Source organism: Tamandua tetradactyla, chromosome 7 (genome assembly GCF_023851605.1).
Source record: "Tamandua tetradactyla isolate mTamTet1 chromosome 7, mTamTet1.pri, whole genome shotgun sequence".
NCBI lineage: Eukaryota > Metazoa > Chordata > Mammalia > Pilosa > Myrmecophagidae > Tamandua > Tamandua tetradactyla.
The window spans coordinates 66,663,047-66,690,754 of record NC_135333.1 but is presented as its reverse complement, the minus strand read 5'-3'; the positions used below and the strand labels follow the sequence as shown (position 1 = coordinate 66,690,754).

The 27,708-nt window shown below is 40.1% G+C and overlaps 1 long non-coding RNA gene across 1 annotated transcript; it reads left to right on the top strand.

Moving 5' to 3' along the window:
• Window positions 1–27,708, top strand: LOC143689736 (uncharacterized). Its single transcript, XR_013178903.1, has 3 exons — window positions 1–990; window positions 6,255–6,479; window positions 26,484–27,708. It is a non-coding gene; the product is annotated as an uncharacterized LOC143689736 (long non-coding RNA).

The following is a 27,708-nucleotide window of genomic DNA, read 5'->3' as shown; positions in this document are numbered from 1 at the left end:
ACAGTGATTCAGCAGCTATACTTATTTATTAAATTCTGCTTTCTCTGTTATACCTCCTCCTTCTCCTTTAATCCTTCCCCAATTCTATAGGGATCTTTGGGGAATGCCTGTTCTGACTTTTCCGTGTTGAGAAGGGATGTCCACACTAAAGGATAGACCTGGAGAGACTAGTCCCTCTGGGTTTCAGGGTTCATCTGACCTAAGAACCCTCTGAGAATTTTATGTTCCAGAAGGCAAACCCAGTGCATGAAATCTTTATAGAGTCTCAGTTCGAGCCTAGGTGTTCTTAGGAGACAACAGGAGTGATGTTGGTTGGAATTCAGCAAACCATGACAATTAGCACTCTCTAACTGAAGCTTGAATAAGAGCAGCCTCCAGAACATGGGGAAGAAAATTTGGGTCCTGATATAAAAGGACTTGTTCCTTATATGAATTCTTTATTTCTGTGTGACAGATCACCCCAAAAACTTAGAATTTAAAACAAAAATAAACATTTATGGTCTCTCATCATTTCTAAGGGTCAGGAATTTAAGCATGGCTTGGCCAAGCAGTCTGACTCATGGTTTTTCAAAAGGTACGTGTCATAGGTCAGTCAGAGCTGTCCTCATCTGAAACCTCTACTGGGACTGGAGGATCTGTTTCACTCGTATGCCTGCAAAGTTGATTCTGGCTATTGGTGAGAGGCAGTCCTTCTACCTAGGGCTCTCTCTACATCTGTCCTGATGTAGAGAGAGCCCTAGGGTTCCCCCGAGACACCAGCAAGGCTTCCCCCGAGACACCAAGCAGAAGCCACAATGCCCTTTATGACCCAACCTCAGAAGTCACACATCATCACTACCACTATACTCTACTGGTCATGTGGACCAGCCCTGATTCAACATGGGGAGAGGAGGTTCACCAAGGTGCAAATACTAAGAGGGAAGGATCATTGCAGTCCATCTTAGAGGCTGGCTGCCACTCGAATAATCAAGAGAGCTAAAAGATGTAAAGGTTGCAGTCTATGGTTTTTATCTTTTGGTGGCCTAGAAATCTGTATTCATTGAGATGTGTATGGCTAAAGCAAGAGAACAAAGCAAAGCATTCAGCTTAAAGTTGTTTAAATGATAGGATTTATTTCACTTAAGAAAAAGTCTAGAAAGGGGAGGTTTCAGAATTGGTTAATTCAGCACTGCAGTTTTATCAGGCTCTTGATTAACCTTTCTGCAGTTTTCTTGGCTTCTCCTTCATGGTCGCAATATGGCTGCCACAGCCCACATCACATGCCTACACAGTTGCATGTGAAACTGGAAGAAAGGAAGGAACATCTATTGGGTAGCCAGCTATCCAGTGCTTGTCACAGAAACCTAATAGACTCATACATTTTTTTTTTTTTTTAGATTTTTAAAAAAATCTTTATTATGTGGTTAGTTCCCAACTATTTTTTTAAAGAATATTTTTACTGAGAAATTTTCGCACAATGCAGTCCATCCACAGTATGCAATCAGTGGCTCACAGTATCATCGCATATTTGTGTATTCATCACCATGATAATTTTTGGAACATTTGCATCACTTCAGAAAAAGAAGTAAAAAGGAAAAAGAAAAAACTCATACAGTCCATACCCCTTACCCCTCCCTTTCATTGATCACTAATATTTCAACTTGTGGTCATTTTTTTTTTTTTTACCCCTTATCCCCCCTATTTATTTATTTATTTATTTATTTATTTATTTATTTTAATTTTTTTTATTAATCAAAAAAAAGAAAAGAAATTAACACAACATTTAGAAATCATTCCATTCTACACATGCACTCAGTAATTCTTAGTATCATCACATAGATGTATGATCATCATTTCTTAGTACATTTGCATCGATTTAGGAAAAGAACTAGCAAAACAGCAGAAAAAGATATAGAATGTTAATATAGAGAAGAGAATTAAAATAATAATACTAATAAAATATATATATATATAAAAAGGAAAAAGAGAAAAACAAAAACAAAAGATACAAACACACAAACAAACAAACAAAAAACCATATTTCAGGTGCAGCTTCATTCAGTGTTCCAACCTAGTTACATTACACTTAGGTATTATTGTGCTGTCCATTTTTGAGTTTTTGTATCTAGTCCTGTTGCACAGTCTGTATCCCTTCAGCTCCAATTACCCATTATCTTACCCTGTTTCTAACTCCTGCTGGTCTCTGTTACCAATGATATATTCCAAGCTGATTCTCGAATGTCGGTTCACATCAGTGGGACCATACAGTATTTGTCCTTTAGTTTTGGGCTAGACTCACTCAGCATAATGTTCTCTAGGTCCATCCATGTTATTACATGCTTCATAAGTTTAGTCTGTCTTAAAGCTGCATAATATTCCATTGTAGGTATACGCCACAGTTTGTTTAGCCACTCGTCTGTTGATGGACATTTTGGCTGTTTCCATCTCTTTGCAATTGTAGATAATGCTGCTATAAACACTGGTGTGCAAATGTCCGTCTGTGTCTTTGCCCTTAAGTCCTTTGAGTAGATACCTAGCAGTGGTATTGCTGGGTCGTAATCCATTCTGCCATTCTATGTCTTTTGATTGGGAAATTCAGTCCATTAACTTTTAGTGTTATTACTGTTTGGATAATATTTTCCTCTACCATTTTGGCTTTTGTATTATATATATCATATCTGATTTTCCTTCTTTCTACACTTTACTCCATACCTCTCTCTTCTGTCTTTTCGTACCTGACTCTAGTGCTCCCTTTAGTATTTCTTGCAGAGCTGGTCTCTTGGTCACAAATTCTCTCAGTGACTTTTTGTCTATAAATGTTTTAATTTCTCCTTCATTTTTGAAGGACAATTTTGCTGGATATAGGAGTCTTGGTTGGCAGTTTTTCTCTTTTAGTAATTTAAATATATCATCCCACTGTCTTCTAGCTTCCATGGTTTCTGCTGAGAAATCTACACATAGTCTTATTGGGTTTCCCTTGTATGTGACAGATTGTTTTTCTCTTGCTGCTTTCAAGATCCTCTCTTTCTCTTTGACCTCTGACATTCTAACTAGTAAGTGTCTTGGAGAACGCCTATTTGGGTCTAATCTCTTTGGGGTGCGCTGCACTTCTTGGATCTGTAGTTTTAGGTCTTTCATAAGAGTTGGGAAATTTTCAGTGATAATTTCTTCCATTAGTTTTTCTCCTCCTTTTCCCTTCTCTTCTCCTTCTGGGACACCCACAACACGTATATTTGTGCACTTCATATTGTCATTCAGTTCCCTGATTCCCTGCTCAAGTTTTTCCATTCTTTTCCCGATAGTTTCTGTTTCTTTTTGGAATTCAGATGTTCCATCCTCCAGTTCACTAATTGTAGCTTCTGTCTCTTTAGATCTACCATTGTAGGTATCCATTGTTTTTTCCATTTTTTCTTCTTTGTCCTTCACTCCCACAAGTTCTGTGATTTGTTTTTTCAGATTTTCTATTTCTTCTTTTTGTTCAGCCCATGTCTTCTTCATGTCCTCCCTCAATTTATTGATTTGGTTTTTGAAGAGTTTTTCCATTTCTGTTCGTATATTCAGCATTAGTTGTCTCAGCTCCTGTATCTCATTTGAACTATTGGTTTGTTCCTTTGACTGGGCCATATCTTCAATTTTCCGAGCGTCATCCATTATTTTCTGCTGGTGTCTGGGCATTTGATCAGATTTCCCTGGGTGTGGGACCCAGCTGGTTGAAAGGTTTTTCTGTGGAATCTCTGGGCTCTGTTTTTCTTTTCCTGCCCAGTAGGTGGTGCTCATGGCGGTCGTTTGTCTGCGGGGCAGTCGACCCGGGAAACCGTGCATGGAGGCAGGGGTCACTGGTCGCGGCTTGGGGGAGTGCCGGTCCAAATTGCCCAGCTGGCCCGAGACGCCAAGCGTGACGGGAGGGCCCCGCTATCCAATGTTCCCAGTCAGACCAGGGAGCCACGTGCGTGGAGGGGACCCCAGTTGCCAGCCGCCCCGGCCAGGAAAACGTGCGCCCCTCAGGTATCTCACCGCAGCGGATTCTCCCTGCCCGTTCAGCCATTCCAGAATGGGGTACGCTGTCTTTTTGGTCTCTGTCGTGACTCCGGGAGCTGTTTCGTATTGTTTCTGTTTCTTTAGTTGCTTTTCTGGAGGAGGAACTAAGACCCGCGCGTCTTACTAAGCCGCCATCTTCTCCGGAAGTCCCCCGACTCATACATTTTTGATACTCTGAATTGAGTAACGTGAGATAGTCTACTTGTAACATTCCTAGAATCACAGGGTCATGGGCTTGCAAGGATCTTAGAGATTACTCAGTCCAATAATGTTTGCATCCCTCCTATTGCTTCCAGGAAAAATAGCTATATGCCTTTCACTGTAGAAAGTTAGCTTGGGCACCATAAATATGTGATGGAAACTATTAGTCAAATGCAGAATTGTAAAGATGTAAAAGCTGAGGCCCAGCTATCAGGGGGACAATACCTGAGCCCTGACTAGTAGCAGTAAGCAGGCAAGCACTAGTGCAGTCTTTCCCTGGGGACTGCCTCCCTGAATGTCACACAGATATGTAAAATGTCGGTAAAATGGGTTTCAACAGAGGCACACTACCCCAAATGATTTTTGCTCTGAACTTCACTGTTCAGACCACTAGTACTCATGGGTAAAAATTACCAGCAGAGAGATTTCCAGTTCAGTACTAGCAAGGTTTTTATTTTTATCAAGTAGAAAAAAATGCACAATGGAAGGATTTGCATTGCAAGGTGCTATCTGTAAGCAGAAGTTCTGCGATGCCCTATAAACCATTCTATAGTGGGGATTCCAGTACAGGATGAAAAGATGTATAAAGATATCACCAAGTTACCTTTTAACTTCAAAGTCAACAACTATTTGAGGTTTATTGCTAGGAATTTCTTCTTTCTGTCAAGCTTAAACTTCTTTTGCTGTTTCCTGGAGGCAAAGAATATCAGGGCTGGACATGACGTTACAAACTGTATTCCCCTGTATTTTTCAATAACCTCAGTACCACTATTCATCTAGAAGCAACAGTGTGTGACCTGTCTTTTGTTATTTGGAATTTCAAAGTCATATTTTAAGCAATTTTCTTGAAATTTAATTTACATAAAATAAAATTAAGCCACTTTAAGTATACTGTTCAAAAGTTTTTTGGGGGGGATTTTTTGTTTCTTTTTCTCAGTTTTTTAATGTTCTTATTTTTTTATTTTTTTGTTCTTTTTTATTTTTTATTTTTTTGTTAATCTTTTTTCAATAAATTTTGAAAGATGTGCAACTGCCACCCCAGCCAAGATATAGAACATTTCCATCACCCCGCTCCCTCATGCCCCTTTGCATTCAATCCCCTCCACTCCTGTCTCAGGACACCACTAACTGCCTTCTGTCAAAATGGATTATTTTTTTAGAGGATGTAGAGAAATTGGGACACTTACGCACTGCTGGTGGGAATGTATAGTGATACAGCCACTGTGGAACGCAGTCTGGCGGTTCCCAGAAAACTAAATATGGAGTTGCCCTATCACCCAGCAATACCACTACTCAGTCTATACCCAGAAGAGCTGAAAGCAGTTACACAAACAGAAATTTGCACACCGTTGTTTATAGCAGCATTTTTCACAATCACCAAAAGATGGAATAATCCAAATGCCCATCAACAGAGATTAACAAAATGTGGTGCATATATATGATGGAATATTATGCAGCCATAAGATGAAATGACATCCTGAAACACAGGACAAGATGGATGAGCCTTGAGGACATATGCTGAGTGAAACAATCCAGACACAAAAGGAGAGATACTGTATGATCCCACTTTTATGACCATGGTTAGGGTAAAATCAGAGGTTTGTAATACAGAATATAGAGGATCTAGAAATACACAGAAACTTGAGAAAGGTGATCAGTTAGCTAATGATGTTGAATTTAATTGTAAGGGAATATATACAAGTGAAGGCAGTTCAATAGTGGGTCTAAAAGTAATATTACCACATTGAAGGTGAACATGATTGAAAGGACACACTCAGGTGTCCCACTGATTAATACTACAAATATAAATAAATTCTTGCATGAACTACTGCTAAGGTATGAATCTTGTACACAGAATATATAATTGGGTGTATAGGGGGAAATGTGATTGCATGCTATGGGATATGTTTAAAGGAAATCATCAACAGTACTGCAGGAATACCAGGAGTATGTAGTGGGGGGACGGGTAAGAGGTAGGGGGAGGTTTGGATTTTCTATTTGGTGAGAGTGTGTTTATTGGCTATCTTTCTCTTGAGAACAATGACACTATCAAAAATTGAGATCGTTCATGGACTGTTGACTTTGGACATCATACATGAATCCCAGTAGATGGAGGTGGCTGAAAGATGCAGTGACTAGAAGCAGACTGGTGAACCATGGTGCATTCATGATTGAACACTGTGCCACTATAAAAAGGAATGAAATTGTGAGGCATGCAACAATGAGACTGAACCCGTGGGACATTTGGTGAGGCAAAAGAGGTCAGAAACAAAAAAGCAAATATTGTATGATCTCATTTACAAAACACTTATAAGAAAACTGGGGCCTAGATTGTAAGCCGTTACAGCAGTCATGTTTCGTCTGGAGTGGTAATTGTTATTTCTGGATTTTTATGTGTGTATAGCCTGGTGGGATATGAACAAAGCCACCAAGGTCAGGGTTAAGATAATTCAGAATTCAGGGGCGAGGAAGACATTGTCTGTATTTTCGAACCTCATCTACTCTTTGAGACAAAAGGAAGAAAGGTTTATTTTGTCCAGAACCTAAATTTTCTGTAGCACATATTCTAATTGAACATGTCTGGATAGATCATTTAAACAATCCAAACACAGGGAGCCCAGAATAAGAATGAGGGCCTTTAGCCTTGTATAGTTTAATGTAATACCTGGATACATCTCAAAGTACATTAAGTAGATGATCAAAAAGTATTAGCAAAGTTCCTTGAGGGATGGGAGAAAATATATAGAACTATTAAACTTTACCACCAGGAAAACCCTGGAAACTATGTCAAACATTAGGGACACCCAAAACAATAGGCCAAGCTCTTGATCTTGAGGCTTGCTCTTGTGATGCTTATATATGTAGTGGAGAAGCTTAGCCTACCTATAGGTATGCCCAAGAGTCACCTTTGGAGGACCTCTTTTGTTGCTCAGATGTGATCTTTCTCTCTCTAAGCCCAATTCTGCAAGTGAAATCATTGCCCTCCCCTGTACGTGGAACATGACATCCAGGGATGAAAGTCTCCCTGGTGACGTGGAAGATGACTCCCAGGGACGAGCTGGCCCAGGCACCATGGGATCAACAATTCCATCCTGACCAAAACAGGGAGAAGAAATGTAACAAATAAGGTATCAGTGGCTGAGAGAGTTCAAATAGAGTCAAGAGGCTATTCTGGAGGTCACTCTTATGCAAGCTTCAGTTAGATATTGCTACCTATCATAATTTGCCAAACCCCAACCAAAACCATTCCAGCCAACCCTAAAAAATGCTTAGGGCATTACATAAAATTCTACAAAGTTATCCATGCATTAGGATATCTTTCCAGAAATCTACAATGTCTATATGTGTCCCTAGACCAGATACATCCTGAAATGCAGAGGGACCAGCCTTTCCAGAACATCAACTAGTTCCACCCCCCATCCTATATTATCAACAGTCCCTTCTAACATGAAAAAGTTAGGATGGGCATAGCCCAAATATCACTAAAGAGTGGGAGAAAGATGAAAAGTGATGGTGGAGTTATACAGAGAAGGTGTATGACTGCTGAATATTGATATTTCTTTTGGTCTCCAGTGTCTTGGAACAGTTAGAAGAAAAAACGAAATGTCGGGACTATAACCCATACCAAGCTTTAAAAGTCTAGTCTATAAGTACTTATTAAAATGTTCTTGGAAATGTATTGATTTTTTGAATATATGTTATATTTCACAATTTAAAAAAATGTAAAAAAAAAAAGTATGAGCTCTTTTGTAAATCAGCTTGGGTTCAGCAGATTGTTTCTGATATTCATCCCGGTTACTGTATATAACTGCAGTTTGTTCCTTTATTTCTTGGTGAGCAGTATTCTGTCGTAGGATATACCAGTTTGTTAATCCTTTCTCCTGTAGATGGACATTTGAATTGTTCCAGTATGGGGCAATTTTGAATAAAGCTGCTATGAATTTTTGCACACAAGCTTACAGTTTTTATATGGAGTATGTTTGTGCTGGTTTGAAAGGATGTATGTTCCCTAGAAAAGCCATGTTTTAATCAAAATCCCATTTAATAAAGGCAGAATAATCCCTATTCAATACTGTATGTTTGAAACTGTAATCAGATCATCTCCCTGGAGGTGTGATTTAATCAAGAGTCGTTGTTAAACTGGATTAGATGACGACATGTCTCCACCCATTTGTGTGGGTCTTGAGAAGTTTCTGGAGTCCCATAAAAGAGGAAACATTTTAGAAAAAGAAGGTGATTCAGAGAGAGCAGAGCAGAACAACATTGCCACGAGAAGCAGAGTCCACCAGCCAGCAACCTTTGGAGATGAAGAAGGAAAATGCCTCCTGGGGAGCTTCATGAAACAGGAAGCCAGGAGAAGAAGCTAGCTGATGATGCAGTGTTTGCCATGTGCCCTTCTACTTAAGAAAGAAACTGTGAACTTCATCGGCTTTCTTGAACCAAGGTATCTTTCCTTGAATGGATGCCTTTGATTAGACATTTCTATAGACTTATTTTAACTGGGAAATTTCTATAACTTGTTTTTTCGGCCTTAAAACTGTAAGCTAGCAACTTATTAAATTCCCCTTTTAAAAAGCCATTCTGTTTCTGGTATATTGCATTCCGGCAGCTAGCAAACTAGAACAATGTTTTCAATTCTCTTAGGAAAATACTCAGGAATGAAATTTGAGTCATCTAGTATGCTTAATTTCATAAAACTGCCAAGTGGTTGTACCATTTTGCATTCCCACCACCATATTTGAAAGTTCCACAATACTCTACATCCTCCCCACCATTGGCATCATCATGCTTTTTGAAATTTTGGCCATTCTAGTGCATGTCATGTGATATCTCATTGTGGTTTTAATTTGCCTTTCCCAGACAAATAATGATGTTAAGCATCTTTGCACGTGCTATTTAACCATTTTGTGTTTCTTTTGTGAAGTTTCTGTTCAAATCTTTTGTTTGTTTTTAATTGAGTTATTTTCTTGTTATTGGATCATGAGATTTCTTTATATAATCCGAATATTAGTCCTTTCTCAGATATCTGGATTGCAAATATTTTTGCCAGTCTATGACATGGCTTTTCATTTTCTTAACATTGACTTTAAAGAACAGAAGTCTTAGAGTTCAATGAAGTCCAACTTAAACATTAGTTTCTTTTCTGGATCTTGCTTTGGTGTGGTACCTAAGAAACCACTGCCTAAATCAAAGAAAACAAATATTTGATCATTCTTTTTATTGGTGGTATTATAGTGTTAGGTTTTACATTTAAGTCTGTTTTGAGGTCATTTGCATATATGATGTGACATTTGGAATGAAGTTCCTTTTTTGCCTACTTCATTGTTTCCTATTGTTGCTGTAACAAATTATCACAAATCTAGTGGCTTAAAATGACACAAACTTATTAACTTACAGTTCTGTAGATTAGATGTCTAATATAAAGGAAGGCACTGAAGCCAGAAGCTGGAAGCAATGAAACCCAGAAGAAAAGGGAGAGACCAGCAGACACCGCCATGTGCCTTCATATGGTACAGAGCTGTCCAGGATCATTGGCAAGAAGGTGCGAATATAGAGAGAAGATTGGCCCAGCAAAGCATGTTCACCAGTAGAAGTGCCTGGGCCTTTGGCTGAGAAGAAGACTTGAGGACATTATTAAAGACACCTCTACATGGAAATCAACTGGATGGACAGTAGAAGTGATTACTGCAGAGATGACCAGGCTGTAACTAAAACTTTCTGTTTAAGGATGGCATTATTTCAACCCACCTGCTCATGGAAGAGATAATAAAATTCAGAATCACTCAACCTGCAAATTGCTGTCAGCTTGAGATTTTGTGAATATCAAGAAAATAGATGCATACAGGCCTTGCCTGGATCAAGATGATGGAGTGAGAAGTGACAGGACTTGTTACTCTACAGTAACTTTGAACAACTAGCAAGAACTAGTAGAAACATCTTCTTCAAACTCCAGAAAACAAAGGACTGCAGTAATAGGGCAGGAAAAACACCAAACCAAGAAAAAGGTAATTTGAAAGTGGTAGGGTCTTATGCTGCCCCAACTGGTCTCTTCCCCATTCTCATTCTAGCTCAGGATGATGCTGGCCTGTACTTCAGTGCAGGGCCCTGGTCCTGGTTCCAGAGGGAGCAGAGAAATTGCCAGGCCATGCACATTTGGGCAGCCTTTATGTATGGTCCAGTTTCTCTGGTCTGGTGGCAGACTGAGGGATTGAATCAAGACACTTGTTGCGAGTTGGCTATTCCAGAGCTTGCTCTGTGCGTAGAAGGCAGTCCACATTCTGTAGGACAGCAGTCAAGTTGTGGCTGCCTGGGGTAAGAATTGCTAGCTCTAGGACATATAGTGCAGTGCCTGGGGCTGTAAGGAAATGGTTTTCTATGTCAGAGGAAACATTCATATTGATGTAAATGGGAAACTCCTAGGGCCACAAATGCATGACCAAGACAGGATGCACATACAGAAGGGGTCATGAAGGCACCTACAATTTTTTCTCAAACTATTCTCTAAACTCATTGTATGAGTAAGCCTTAAATCACAGGTCAATTTGTAAAGAATAGGAAAGATGTTTTTCTCAATTTCCTTTTTATTTTTAATGTTAGTTCATACATGGAAAGCTCTATCATAACACTAGCTGGATACAAGCTTAAGGAACAGACTAATGTTATCATTACATTCTAGTGCTAACATTTTAAAATATCAAAATGCTTATGTTTCCATAAAAGATTACAAAGCAAAGACCCAGGCAAAGAAGAAGAAGATTAAAGCATCCACGAGGAGGAAAAGACCTGGGACATACCAGATAAAGATTTGGAAAAAAAATGTCTTAAATATGTTCAAAAGAACTAAAGGAAAGCATGGACAAAGAACTAAAGGAAATTGGGAAAATAGATGAACACGAAGAGAATATCAATAGAGTGATAGAAATTATGAAAAGGAAACAAACAAAGATGAAGACCACAGTATTAAAAATTAAAAATTTCCTGGAGGGGCTAACAGCAGATTGGAGCTGACAGAAGAAAGAATTTAAGTGAACACGTAGATAAAACATCATTAAAATAATCCAGTCTGAGAAGCAGAAAAAAGAAAGAATGAAGAAAAATGAAAAGAACCTAAGGAATCTTTGGGGCACCATCAAGCATACCAATATGTGGGAATTCCAGATGGAAAAGGAAGAGAAAGTGGCAGAGAGAATATTCAAAGAAATAATGGCCAAAAACTTCCCAAATTTAATGAAAGACACGAATATACACATCCAAGATATTCAACAGACTTCAGATAGTATAAGCCTAAATAAACTCATGCCGTTAGATTACAATAAACAGTTGAATTTATTACAATAAATTTAAGTATTATAATAAACTGTTGAATGCTAAAGCTAAAAGAGAATTCTGAAAGTTGAAAAAGGGAAGAAATGCATCACATACAAGGGAGCCTTAATAAAATTAAGTGCTGATTTCTTATAGAAACCATGGAGGAAACAGATCAAGGGGATGACTGAAAGAAAATAAAATGCCAACAAAAAATTCTGTATCCAGCAAAAGCTGTCTCAAAAATCAGGGAGAAATTAAGACATTCCCAGAGAAACAAAAGCTGAGGGAATCTGTCACCAATAGATCAGCCCTACAAGAGATGCTAACAGGGGTTCTGTAGCCTGAAACCACACAAACCTATGCAGCCAGAGACCTTTGGAGTTGAAGAAGGAAAATGTCCCTGGGGGAGCTTCACGAAACACGGAGCCTGGAGAGAAAGCTAGCATGTGCCTTTCCAGTTGAGAGAGAAACCATGAATTTCATTGGCCTTTCTCGAGTGAAGGTAACCTTTTGTTGGTGTCTTTATTTGGACATTTTTATAGACTTGCTTTAATTGGGCCATTTTCACAACCTTAGAACTGTAAACTTGCAACTTAATAAATTTCCCCTTATAAAAGCCATTCTGCTTCTGTTATATCGCATTCCAGCAGCTAGCAAATGAGAAGAGTATCTAACAAGGGAGGAGAAAAAACTCAAGAGGACATTATCGGGACATATGAAAACCTTGGAATGTAGACTGCAAGTTTCATATTAATGTTAAATTTATTGAACTTGATAACTGCACTTAAGGTGGTTATATAAGTAAATATCCTTGTTCTTCAGAATGTACATGGTAATATAATGTGTGTACCAATGCAAATGAGATTTTTATAGATTTAGGACATTAAAATGTAAACTCAATGTAGCTACAAGAAAATATCAAAGAATAGGCAAGCTGACAGAGGTAAAAATAGGATGGTGGGGGTCAGTGCTGTGGGGCGCACTGAAAGAGAGACCACATAATTCAAAACTGCAAGCCAATTTGGAGTCTTTATTAGCCAGCCAGCGGCTGCCTCAGAAAGTTCCAAGAAGGAAGATTCAGAGAGCAGCCCCCAGAGGTTTTCAAGGTGTGCTTACAAAGGCTAAAATCATGTTGTGGTTTTGCAGTTGCTAGCAAGCAAGTGTATCATAGAAGCAGGAAAATGCTGTTAGCTGTTGCCAAAACACATCCCGTTCTCTCAGTTTCCTAACACTGGTTATTGTTTAACTCTTGGGGACATTCCACCCCAATGTTGTGGGGACTTTCCCTGCTTGGGCCTGATTGATTGCTCCTGCTTGGGCCTGACTGATTGCTTCTGGCCCTCCACAGCCAGGGTGAATAGAGAATTTATGCATCATGTGTAACTGGCTTTTTGTTTGGGGAGATGAGAAAGTTTTGGGAATGGACATTGGTGAGGGTATTGTAAATGTGATTGATCCTCTGATATCCTTGGGAGTAATTAAGATAGGACAGTTTATGCTGAATTTATGTTCCCACAATTTTTTTTAAATGGAGTAACTAAAGAGACAATTACATGTAACGTGGGATCTGTGCCAGTTAGAAGGGTTTATGTACCCTAGAAAAGCCATGTTTAAATCCTGATTCATCTCATGGAAGCAACTGTTTCTTTTAAGCCCTATTCAGTACTATAAGTTGGAATCTTTTGATTCGTTGGAGATGTGGCATACCCAATTGTGGGTATTAACTTTTTGATTAGATGGAGATGTGACTCTACCCATTCCAGGTGGGTCTCAATTCGCTTACTGTGGCTAGTAAATCATGGGATACCTAGAAATACAACAGATGGGCAGTCTACTAAATTGTCGTTTGAGCTGTATAAACAAAAGAGTTCTACGTCAAGTGAACAGAAGTCTAACTTGAATCACAAAAACACAGAGTCACGTCCCCTTAATCAATTTCCAGACTTGAGACAGTTTACAGACCCAGAGCCCCTTGAATGAAGGGGAGGCCAGGTCCCTCTGGGGAGAACCCTGTTGCACTGCCACAAATCTATACTGTTAATCTTCCTCCAAGCCTTCCCCAGGGAGACTGATAGCCTTTTACCAGGGTAACTGTGTTCTGGGGAAAAGGAAATGATCAGATACTTTGGGGATTATAAGACATTGGTTCAGAAGTGACATTCATTCTAGGGGACCCAAAACATCGCTGTGGTCCACCAGTCAGATTGGGGGCTTATAGAGGTCAAGTGATCAATGGAGTTTTAGCTCAGATCTGTCTCACAGTGGGTCCAGTGGGACCCCAGGCACATTTCTGTAGTTATTTCCCCAGCTCCAGAATGCATAATTGGAATAGACATATTGAGCAACTGGCAGAATCCACACATTGGCTCTGTAACTCATGCAGTGAGGGCTATTATGGTGGGAAAAGCCAAGTGGAAACCACTAGAACTTCCCCTACCTAGCAAAATAGTAAATCAGAAGCAATATGGGATTCCTGGAGGGATTGCAAAGATTACTGCCACTCTTAAGGACTTGAAGGATGCAAGGGTGGTGATTCCCACCATATCCCCATTCAACTCTCCTATTTTACCTGTATAAAAAACAGATGGGTCTTGAAGGATGACAGTGGATTATCGTAAGCTCAACCAAGTGGTAACTCCAATTGCAGCTGCTGCTCCAGATGTGATATCATTCCTTGAGCAAGCCAGTACATCCCCTGGTACCTGGTATGCAGCTATTGATATGGCAAATGCTTTTTTCTCAATAGCTGTTAGTAAGGACCACCAGAAACAGTTTGCTTTCAGCTGGCAAGGTCAGCAATATACTTTCACTGTTCTACCTCAGGAGTATATCAACTCTCCAGCCCTATGTCATAATCTTGTCCGCAGGGACCATGATCATCTCTCCCTCCCACAAGACATCACACTGGTCCATTATATTGATGATATCATGTTGACTGGACCTAGTGAGCAAGAAGTAGCAACTACTCTAGACTTAGTGGTAAGGCATTTGTGTGTCAGAGGATGGGAGATAAATTCAACAGAAATACAGGGGCCTTCCACCTCAGTGAAATTTCTAGGTGTCCAGTGGTGTGGGGCATGTCGAGATATCCCTTCTAAGGTGAAGGATAAGTTGCTGCATCTGGCCCTTCCTACAACCAAAAAGAGGCACAATGCCTAGTTGGTCTCTTTGGATTTTGGCGGCAACATTTCATACAAGGGAAGCACAATAAGACTATGTATAGATCTCTCAGCAGAAACCATGGAGGCGAGAAGACAGTGGAATGATATATTTAAATTACTAAAAGAGAAAAACTGCCAACCAAGAATTCTATATCCAGAAAACTTGTCCTTCAAAAATGAGGGAGAAATTAAAACGTTTTCAGACAAAAAATCACTGAGAGAATTTGTGACCAATAGACCAGCTCTGCAAGAAATACTAAAGGGAGCACTAGAGACAGATATGAAAAGACAGAAGAGAGAGGTGTGGAGAAGAATGTAGAAATGAAGACTATGAGTAAAGGTAAAAAGAAGGAAAATTAGATAGGACATATAAAATCCAAAAGGCAAAATGGTAGAAGAAAGTACTACCCATACAATAATAACACTAAATGTCAATGGATTAAACTCCCCAATCAAAAGACATAGACTGGTAAAATGGATTAAAAAACAGGACCCGTCTATATGCTGTCTATAGGAAACACATCTTAGACCCAAAGATAAACATAGGTTGGAAGTGAAAGGTTTGGAAAAGATATTTCATGCAAATAACAATCAGAAAAGAGCAGGAGTAGCTATACTAATATCCAAAAAATTAGACTTCAAATGTAAAACAGTTAAAAGAGACAAAGAAGGATACTATGTATTAATAAAAGGAGCAATGCAGCAAGAAGACATAACAATCATAAATATTTATGCACCAAGCCAGAATGCTCCAAAATACATATGGCAAACACTGAAAAGAAAAATAGACACATCTAGCATAATAGTCGGAGACTTCAATTCACCACTCTCATCAATGGACAGAACATCTAGACAGAGGATCAATAAAGAAACAGAGAATTTGAATAATACAATAAATGAGCTAGATTTAACAGACATTTATAGAACATTACATCCTACAACAGCAGGATACACCTTTTACTCAAGTGCTCATGGATCATTCTCAAGGATAGACCATATGCTGGGTCACAAAGTGAATCTCAATAAATTTAAAAAGATTGAAATCATACAAAATACTTTCTCAGATTATAAAGGAATGAAGTTGGAATTCAATAATAGGCAGAGTGCCAGAAAAGTCACAAATATGTGGAGGCTCAACAACACACTCTTAAACAAACAGTGGGTCAAGGAAGAAACTACAAGAAAAATCAGTAAATATCTCGAGGCAAATGAAAATAAAAACACAACATATCAAAACTTATGGGGCACAGCAAAGGTAGTGCTAAGAGGGAAATTTATTGCCCTAAATGCCTATATCAAAAAAGAAGAAAGGTCAAAAATCAAGGAACTAACTGTCCACTTGGAAGAAGTAGAGAAAGAACAGCAAACTAACCCCAAAGTAAACAAAAGGAAAGGAAAATAATGAAGAATAGAGCAGAAATAAGTGAAATTGAGAACATAAAAACAATCAAGAAAATCAACAAAACCAGAAGCTGGTTTTATGAGAAAATCAATAAGATTGATGAACCCTTAGCAAGATTGACAAAAAGAAGAAGAGAGAGGATGCAAATAAATAAGATCAGAAATGGAAGAGGAGACATAACCACTGACCCCACAGAAATAAAGGAAGTTATGACAGGATACTATGAAAAACTTTATGCTAATAAATACAACAATGTAGATGAAATGGAAAACTTTCTAGAAAGGCATAAACAACCAACTTTGACTCGAGAAGATAGAGACGACCTCACCAAACCAATCACAAGTATAGAAATTAAGTCAGTCATTAAGAAGCTTCCCAAAAAGAAAAGTCCAGGACCAGATGGCTTCACATGTGAATTCTACCAAATATTCCAGAAAGAATTAGTGTCAATACTGCTCAAATGTTTTAAAAAAATTGAAGAGGAGGGAAAACTACCTAACTCATTCTACAAAGCCAACATCACCCTCACACCAAAACCAGACAAAGATATTATGAAAAAAGAAAACTGCAGACCAATCTCTCTCATGAATATAGATGCAAAAATCCTCAACAAAATTCTAGCAAATCAAATCCAGCAACACATTAAAAGAATTATACATCATGACCAAGCAGGATTCATCCTAGGTATGCAAGGATGGTTCAACATAAGAAAATCAATTAATATAATACACCATATCAAAAAATCAAAGCAAAAAAAAAAATCAAAGCAGAAAAACCACATGATCATCTCAATTGATGCAGAAAAGGCATTTGACAAAATTCAACATCCTTTCCTGTTGAAAACACTTCAAAGGACAGGAATAGAAGGGAACTTCCTCAAAATGATAAAGGGAATATATGAAAAACCCGCAACTAACATCATCCTAAATGGGGAAAAACTGAAAACTTTCACCCTAAGATCAGGAACAAGACAAGGATGTCCACTATCACCACTGTTATTCAACATTGTGTTGGAAGTTCTAGCCAGAGCAATTGGACAAGAAAAAGAAATACAAGGCATCAAAATTGGAAAGGAAGAAGTAAAACTATCACTGTTTGCAGATGATGTGATACTATATGTCGAAAACCCCAAAAAATCCACAGCAAAACTACTAGAGCTAAGAAATGAGTACAGCAAAGTGGCAGGTTACAAGATCAACCACTCAAAAATCTGTAGTGTTTCTATACACTAGTAGTGAACAATCTTAGAGGGAAATCAAGAAAAGGATTCCATTTACAATTACAACCAAAAGAATAAAATATTTAGGAATAAATTTAACTAAAGAGACAAAAGACCTATACAAAGAAAACTACAAGAAATTGTTAAAAGAAATCACAGAACCTAAATAGATGGAACAGCACACTGTGTTCATGGATTGTAAGAATAAATATAGTTAAGATGTCAATTCTACCTAAATTAATTTACAGATTCAATGCAATACCAATTAAAATCCCAAAACCTTACTTTTCAGAAATAGAAAAACCAATAACCAAATTTATCTGGAAGGGCAGGGTGCCCCAAATAGCTAAAAGTATCCTGAGAAAAAAAAAGAAGTCAAAGGTCTCACGCTACCTGACTTTAAGGCGTATTATGAAGCTACAGTGATCAAAACAGCATGGTACTGGCATAAAGATAGATATATTGACAAATGGAATTGAATAGAGTGTTCAGATATAGACCCTTTCATCTATGGACAATTGATCTTTAATAAGGCAGTCAAGCCAACTCACCTGGGACAGAACAGTCTCTTCAATAAATGGTGCCTAGAGAACTGGATAACCACACACAAAATAATGAAAGAGGACCCCTATCCCACACCCCATACAAAAGTTAACTCAAAATGGATCAAAGACCTAAACATTAGATATAAGACCATTAATCTGTTAGAAGACAATGTAGGGGATATCTTATAAATCTTATACTTGGAGGTGGTTTTCTAGACCTTATACCCAAAGCAAGAGCATTGAAGAAAGAAAGAAAGAAATGGGAACTCCTCAAAATTAAACACTTTTGCACATCAAAGAACCTCATCAAGAAAGTAAAAAGACAGCCTACATAATGGGAGACAATATTCGGAAACAACATATCAGATAAAGGTTTAGTATCCAGAATTTATAAAGAGACAGTTCAACTCCACAACAAAAAGACAGCCAACCCAATTACAAAATGGGCAAAAGACTTGAACAGACACTTCTCAGAAGAGGAAATAGAAATGGCCAAAAGACACATGAAGAAATGCTCAACTTCCCTGGTCATTACAGAAATGCAAATCAAAATCACAATGAGATATCATCTCACACCCACCAGAATGGCCATTATCAATAAAACAGAAAATGACAAGTGCTGGAGAGAATGTGGAGAAAGAGGCACACTTATCCACTGTTGGTAGGAATGTCAAACGGTACAACCGCTGTGGAAGGCAGTTTGGCGGTTCCTCAAAAAGCTAAATATAGAATTGCCATATGACCCAGCAGTACCATTGCTAGGTATCTACTCAGAGGACATGAGGGCAAGGACCCAAATGGACACTTGCACACCAATGTTTATAGCAGCATTATTTACAATTGCAAAGAGATAGAAACAGCCAAAATTTGATGGAATATTATGCTGCTGTAAGACAGAATAAAGTTATGAGTATGTAACAACATGGATGGACCTTAAGACATTATGCTGAGTGAGATTAGCCAGAAACAAAAGGACAAATGCTGTATGGTCTCAACTGATATGAACTGACATTAGTGAATAAACTTGGAGAATTTCATTGGTAACAGAGACCATCAGGACAGAGAAACAGGATAAGATATTGAGTGATTGGAGCTGAAGGGATATAGATTGTGCAACAGGACTGAATGTAAAAACTCAGAAATGGACAGCACAATACTACCTAACTGTAATACAATTATGTTAAAACACTGAATGAAGCTGAATGTGAGAATGATAGAGGGAGGAGGGCTGGGGGCACAAATGAAATCAGAAAGAAAGATAGACAATAAAGATTGGGATGGTGTAATCTAGGATTGCCTAAAGTGTATAATGATAGTGACTAAATGTACAAATTTAAAAAAAGTTTTTGCATGAGGAAGAACAAAGGAATGTCATTACTGAAGGGTGCTGAAAATAGATGGTAATTAATATTTTCAAATTTCAGCTTATGTGTGAGACTAAAGCAAAAAATGTTTATTTGGTACAGAATTTATATTTTGATTAGTGCATTTCCTAATATAACTTATGTAGATAGTTGGTTGAACAACATAAGTACACGGAACCTTGGGTAGGACATGAGATTTTGTTGGTTTGTCCAGAGTGATGCCCTGATGAATCCCAGAGTGATTTGATCAGTGACTGGAAAAGTATTTGCAAAGTCCCCTTTGGGGAATGGTGAGAATGGAGGAAAATTCAACCTCCCCAAGTTGAATTCTTGATATTCTCACTAGCAGTGTGGACAACCAAAGCTATAGGCTGAGCCCCCAGTCTTGGGATTTGTTCATGTGAAACTTAATGCATAAGAATAACCTCCAGGATAACCTCTCAACTCTGTGGTACAAAATTTATATTTTAACTAGTGCATTTCCTAATATAACTTATGTAGATAGTTTGATTGAACGCCACAAGTACTTGGAATCTCAGGTAAGACATGAGATATTGTTGGTTTGTCCAGAGTGATGCCCCAATGAATTCCAGACTGATTCGATCAGTGAGTGGAAAAGTCTTCAAAGCCCCCTTCGGGGAGTGGTGAGAACGGGGAGAAATTCAACTTCCCCAAGTTGAATTCTTGATATTCTCACAAACAGTGTGGGCAACCAAAGCTATAGACAGAGCCCCCAGTCTTGGGGTTTGTTCATATGAAACTTAACCCCGCAAAGGATAGGTCAAGTCTACTTAAAATTTAGGCCTAAGAGTCACTCCCAAGAGAGCCTCTTTTGTTGCTCAGATGTGGCCCCTCTCTCCAGCCAACACAACGAGCAGTCTCACCACCCTACCCCTCTCTACGTGGGACATGACTCCCAGGGGTGTGGACCTTCCTGGCAACGTGGGACAGAAATCCTAGAATGAGCTGAGACTCAGCATCAACGGATTGAGAAAAACCCTAGAATGAGCTGAGACTCAGCATCAAGGGATTGAGAAAACCTTCTCGACCAAAGGGGGAAGAGTGAAATGAGACAGAGTCTCAGTGGCTGAGAGATTCCAAACAGGGTTGAGAGGTTATCCTGGAGGTTATTCTTGTGCATTAAGTAGATATCACCTTGTTAGTCAAGATGTAATGGAGAGCCTGGAGGGAACTGCCTTAAAATGTAGAGCTGTGTTCCAGTAGCCATGTTTCTTGAAGATGATTGTATAATGACACAGCTTTCACAATGTGACTGTGTGATTGTGAAAACCTTGTGTCTGATGCTCCTTTTATCTACCTTGTCAACAGATGAGTAGAACATATGGAACAAAAATAAATAATAGGGGGAACAAATGTTAAAATAAATTTAGTTTGAAATACTAGTGATCAATGAAAGGGAGGGGTAAGGGGTATGGTATATATAATTTTTTTTTCTGTTTTCATTTTCTTTTTCTGAATAGATACAAATGTTCCAAGAAATGATCATAATGATGAATATGCAACTATGTGATGATATTGTGAATTATGGTTATATATGTAGAATGGAATGATCAAAATAGGAATGTTTGTGTTTTTTGGTATTTAAAAAGATAAAATTTTTTAAAAATCAGAAAAAAAAGTATCCAATTAAGATCACAAGTCAAAATGAAAATAATAGGCAAGACTTTAATTATTTACTGCAAGGATATAAGCGAGAGGCTAACCTGAAGAAAACACTGGCTCCCCTGTTCCATTTTCCCTCTTGGAACACTGCTAGTTAGATCCTTCAGTACAGATGTAGGGGATGTCTCACTGCGGAGAGAACCCCAAACAAAAGGTTCCTGCAGTTTTATGGACTCAGGGTCTGAGAGAAAGGGTGAGGGCCGAGAGTGGAAAAGTACTGAATACTAAGTCACAGTGGAGAAAAGTGGCCTCAAGGTTTTCTCCTTCTCCCCCTGGTAAGGTCTCAGCAGAGGCACCTGAGAAAGACCTTGACTTAGAAATGCAAATAAGTGTAAGTGCATGACGGGGCAGGGGTCCTGGGTCCTTGACTGCAGCTCCCTTCAAAGATTGCAATGCACTGGCACGGATCTAAGATGGGGAGGGCAGCTTTCCCTGTGGGGCCTGTCAGGTAAAGCCCTTGTAATTTCCTACAGTCCAGGCTGAAAAGCCACACAAAGGATTTTGGCCTAGAGTAACAAACACAAGCATTCCTATTTTGATCATTCCATTCTACTTCAGTTCCTCTTTACATCTCTGAGTTCTCTCTCGTTGCAGCTAGCTCCTCTCTAGTACTCTGCCCCAAAAACTCTCTTTGCTTTCGTCTCCCTTGAATGGCTCCATCTCCTCAAGACGTGTTTACCTGTGCCATGGCCTGAAAACTCCCCAGGCAGAAAGCTGGGCAGTTGTAGGACTTACCTCATTAATTTCCCATTTCTCAGGCACCACAGCTTAGGCTGTAAGTTATTCAACTTACAACTACCAGGTGTGATTGCCTAATGTCTTGTAAACTATAGTTTCATATATTTCATCCAGTTTTTATAGTTGTTCCAAGCAAGAAGATAAACCTGTTCCTGTTACCACATCTTGGCTGGAAGTGGAAGTCCAGATAATTTGGGGGAAGGGGTCCAGAATTACTCCAGGGCCCATCTGTCCCTATTACTAAGTGTGGCTTTCCTAGGTTCCCTATTGAATTTCTCTACTAGGAACATCTAGTTCTCTCCACCGTGGTCTGAGCACCACCGTCTCCCAGCCCTGTGTGAGCTCTGGAAATTGTTCAACTTATTCAGCAATGGATCCATTTCTGGAGTTCTTTCTCTATATAAAAAGAAATAAGGAATTATTTCTTGGTGCTCTGCCCTGCAAATTCTGGCTGTCTTAGCCTCCCCAAACTCTGATCTCTGCCCCCTCAACTCACTGTGACCTCAGGGCTCTGCTTCCGTCCCTCTTCCCAGCTCTGTGGTCTGGGAAGTGCCTCTAGGTTGAAAGAAAAGGTGATCACATGGCCCACCTCAGATGCTTCCCCTCTCTCAGGGATCACAGTGCGTTGTCCAGTGTCTAAAATCAGTCATGTCACTATTTCACACTTATACTACTACAAACAATAATGCATTTACCTTTATACATTTAACTTTACATTCTGGTGCCTTAATTTCTGTGGGAGAGATTATTAGAGATGTGTTCACTTGGCCAAAGAGAATAAACATTCTTAATTAAAATTTTAAAAAAGTCATGTAATATATTTGTCCAGTGTTCTCACAGTTTACCACAGAAGTGCAAGAACAGTACAAGTTTCTCCATCATATGGGAAGCAGAAGTCTCCAATATAAATAATTTTTTAATGACCAAATGCAAATCATAATATTGAAAGTGCCCCTCTGCAGAGGGCTTGACCCTTGGTTGAGAGCCACTCATTTATGAAACCCATGGACTCAGCACCTTTAATTCAACAAATTATTGAACACTTCATGAGCTTTATTATGTGGGAGCCACTGTTCTAGGTTCTGAACATACAGAGATTAAAAACACCCCATGGCTGCCTCGAGGATTTCACTGTTAAAGTGAGTCCCTCAACAAGTTATTATACTACAACCTGGTAAGGGCAGTGATAGTAACTTGGACATATATGCAAAACATTCATGAAGCAGGGAGTGAAGGAGGGAAGACACAAGACACCAAATGCAGCTTTGAGACAGGTGGAAGTTTGTCCGGATTGCTTCCAGAGGTGACATTTAAGCTGAGTGAGTCTTTAAAGATGGAAGCAGTTAGCCAGGCAACTGGCTAAGTTTGAGCAAAGACATGGGCATGCAGAACTGCTGTATGCTGGGGAACAGCAGGCCATTTGAGGTTGCTGAAGCAAAACTTCCCAGAGAGGGAGAGGCAGGGGATGGAGCTGGAAAGGCCGGCACAGGTCAGGACAGGGAGGGCTTTTTGCTCCACACTGGGGAGCCTGCCACTCAGGGCAGATTCTTTTACATAACTTTGCATGGCGGCTGGCAGGGTGCATGCCCGCCTCAGCACGCAGTAGGTATTATTAGATGATGATCGTGAAAGGCGAATCTGAGAAACCGCAAAACCCTGAGCAGAGCCAAAATCCCTTACGTTCTGAGGCTCCAGAAAGTTATCTGACTCCTCTGCCCCTTTGCAAAGTCAGCTGAGATGTGCAGACATGGTGGTCAGCCGGCCCAGAGGTGCTGCCTCCTTGGCAGTTGGCTGGTCCTCTAGGCTTGTGTACATGGCTGAAGAATAAAAGAGAGAAAGCGAAAGGAGGGAGAAGGAGAAAAAGGAGGGAAAGAGAACTCATAAAAGGAAATCACACTGAGAGACACAGCAAGATAGGGGCTCCGAGCAAAGGGATAGGTCATGAGACACTCTAATCCAACATGGTTTCTGAGATGAAGAGGAAGTTTGACTCCTCCCGGCAGACTCTTCTAATCCTCAGGTAACCAGACCACAATGCTGAGTGGCCAAGGCCTCTCTCCCTAATGTAAGGATTCAGGGCTGTGGAATGGAGACTCCAGTTCGAACTTATGCCAAGATTCAGACATAACTAGACAACAGATGGGCTTGGCCCCAGCAGGAGTCTCTTTGCCTGAAGTTGAGGAACCTCCTGGAAAAGAATCCATTCTAAAGGTAAAGGGAAACTAACCTCATGAACTTGACTGGTAACAAAAGTTGAGTCCTCAATAGATCAGGGAATCAGAGAGTAAAAAGAGTAAAAACCCAGGGCACAAGTAGTGCTGGTTAGCTGTTCTTCTTAAGAGTGTAGTGCAAAGGCGTGTTCTTCTTTGTTTGGAAGCAGAACACAAAGCAGCTTTGGCTCCTTGAGGGCTTCAGGGTTGCACTGCATTGAGGAAGGTAATACCTGCTAGAGGCTCAGTGGGAGGGGAGGTGGACACAGGGATCATTGCAGACGCCCAGCGATGGTCCCAGGCAGGAGCAGTCTCATGTTCATAAGCACATGGGAGACATTCTCTGGAACTCCAGAAATCTCTTCGGGCAATTTGTAGTGGGGTGAAGTTAATGGGCTTGTATTAATGAGACCTAAGGAGAGTTCAATTCCCTGAGGAAAGTACAAAGAATGGTTTCCTCCATGGATCTGCTAGCAAGATAACAGCTAACTCTTTCCCTGCAAAAGTCCAATCTGAAGTCCTTTGAAATATTTTCTCATGAATCCTCCCACTTCTAGCAAGTCTCATGAGTCCTGGATGTTCCTCTTTGCTCACCTCTAGGGCAGGGATCCCTCCCATTCCTTCACCTCTACACATGCTCGTCTCATACCCATGAGTATCTCCACCATTGAACACCAGGGATGAGTGCCGAGGTGCTTGTGTGAGCAAGAGAGAGGGAGAGACAAAGAGAGGCATCAAGGCCCCTGTTCTAGTCTGCTGCCTGCTGGAACATAATATACCAGAAACAGAATGGCTTTTTAAAAAGGGAATTTAATAAGTTGCTAGTTTACAGTTCTAAGGCCAAGAAAATGTCCCAATTAAAACAAGTCTATAGAAATGTCCAATCAAAGGCATCCAGGGAAAGATACCTTGGTTCAAGAAGGCCGATGGAGTTCATGTTTCTCTCTCAGCTGGAAGGGCACATGGCGAACATGGTGGCATCTGCTGGCTTTCTCGTGGCTCTACAAAATAGGACTCTCTCCAAAAGGTTTCCTCTTCTAAAGGAATCCAGCAAGGAATCCTCCACCTTCAATGGGTGGAGACACACCTCTATGGAAATCATCCAATCAAAAGTTACTACCCACAATTGGGTGGGTCACATCTCCATGGGAACAATCAAAATGCTCCCACCAAGCAATACTGAATGAGGATTAAAGGACGTGGCTTTTCTGGGATCCACCACAGATTCAAACCGGCACAGTCCCTGTCCCCAGGAAGCTCAAAAACAGACTTTGCAACAAAAGACCTAAAAACATTAAACACAAGCCACTACTTTATTTTCTACATTATAATTTTCTGTATTTTCCAAATTATCTCTAGAAAAAAAGACAAATGTTAATTTTTCAAAGCCAAATGTAAAAAGCGCAAATAAACAGTTTTTCATAATCCACACTTCTATGGCTCTTCTGCGCTTTATGTGCATTCCCTTAGGGTCACCCCTGGTCATTCCCTTAGGGTTTGAATTTTATTATGTGGGAAACAGGAGCCATGGAAGGCAGCCTGCCCCGCTGTGATGAGGCAGTTCCACCCTGCAGATGATAGGAAAGCCAAGTGTAGCTAAGCACTGCCAAATATGAACAATCTGTATCTCGTGGTGCCTCACTTAGAGACCGGATACTGTCGTGGAAGGAGACAGACATTAACATTTTTTCCCCACTCACCTACATTAAATCTTGGCTCATCCAGAAAGAGTGATTGACAACCCCCAAAGGCTGCTACGCAACTATTTGAAAGAGGGGTTCTCAGAGAGGCCCTCCACCTGTTCCTCTTTTCTTCATCACTTCACATCCATAGGGGTCCCTAAGCCCCAAGAGAAGGGTCAAGTGCAAATCTGGTAAACCAAGAAGCCCCAGCAGTTGTCAACCTAATTAGCCTTCGGGAAAAATATATGGAGCTATGAGCACTATGGGGTTGCTATAGGGACAGGCCCAGAAGGCGCATTTAGAACAGGGCCTCATCACATCACCAGATAAAAATAAGACCCAGGCTTTTTAATAGAATGAATTACTTAAGTTTTATATTTAACAGGGGACGACACCAAGGCTATTACTGGTTTTTGGAATATTTCAGGCACCTGCGCTGCCTGCATCTGCATATGTTAACAGCCATCACAACATATGTTCTGGTGAATGGCAGTTAGGAACCGGAGCCCACGTGTCTCTTCCACCCCTTCAGATGAAAGCTGGTCCTTCCCACTCTGGGTTTGTCCTCCTTTAATGGGGTGAGAGATTTTCAGTGTTTTTCAGAGAAAGGAAAGGGTTAGAGTTATATCGTGTCCCTCCTACCCTATGCCCTTTGCATATACCATTGCTAATCTCTGGAACAATCCTATGAAACAAAAAGCTCGGATTTGCAGATAAAAAAAAAAAAATTGAGGCTCAGAGAAGTTAAAAATTTTCCCTATATCACACAGCTGATAAATGGTGGAGATGGAACTCAAATCCAACTCTTTCCCATTCCAAAGTCCATTGATTTATGAGACACCAAACACAAACGTATGTAAAGAGAGGACTCTGGGATGAGGTAAGTCTAAAGTGAGTTACCATTTTTATTGACCTATGGCATGGACCTTGTTATTGTTTATCTCTCCCCCAAGGCAGTCCCAAAGTGGATGAGTTCCAGGAAGATTTCCACCAGGAGAGTCTGACCTCGGTTGATGAGCACTTTCTCAATCATCCATGGCAAGTTTTAATTCCAACTACCTTCCCCCTCCTATCCAACTCGCTTCTGGGCAAGAAGTTGGTTTCTAAGTTGGTACCAGCAAAAGCTGATTAACACATGATTCCAAACTAAACATCATTAAGAGAGTTTCTCCACTGCTCTCGCATACATGAAAGCTTAACTATATGAAATCAAGCAAAAAATCCAGTTTGGGATTATTTATGACATCTCCTACTCTGCAGAGGAAGCTTCTATACCTTCTTTTTTTTTAATTTAATTTAATGTTTTTACATGGCAGGCACCAGGAGACAAACCCGGGTCTCCGGCATGGCAGGTGAGAACTCTGCCTGCTGAGCCACCGTGGCCCACCCTATAACCTCTTTTTAAAAACAGACAAAACAAAATAACTTTTCAACACAAGGCTTATTAGACTCTACCTGTGGCCAGAAGGTGCCAGTCTCTCATTGTGGAATTGGCAGCACTAGTGATGTTGAGTTTGGGCATAAGACAATGGAAGTGACAAGAAAGGGAAAGATAGTCAGGTGATAGCAATTGGAGGTACTTACCTCCCTCCCTAATCATTTTGCCAGCTGAGGGTAATGACAGCAGGGTGCCTGCATTTCAAGGGGTCTGAGAGAACACATCCAGGGCAAAACTGAAATGCTCAACTTCACAGAAATTCTCCCCAAAGCATCAATCCAAATGAGCTAAGCAGAGGAGCAGAAGGCAAGTAGAAGCCACAGACTGGAGCCTGGGACCCCAGACCAGAGCAGGAGGGCTGGAATCAGAAGGGAGCTAGTGCGGCCTCAGAAGAGTGCCTGAGCAGTGGAGCACATCCTGGGAGCTTTTCCCAGGCTGCCTGCAGCCTCCAGGGGAGGTGCAGAATGTAGCTGAGGGAGCCTACCAGCTAGCAGCCCTCCTACGTGTAAAGGATGTTCAAGGCCATCCCCAGAACACACGCACACACCAACACACACAGCCTTCCAATCCACGTGCAATCGGTGCTCAAAGTCCGCCAACACATTAAGACCTGGATTGAAAGACAAGACACCTAGATTTTAGACGCACATTAATTCACCATGTGACCCTTAACTTATCTCACTTTCAGAGACAGCTGCTTATATCTTATATTCACATAGCAACTTCTTGATGATTTTTCT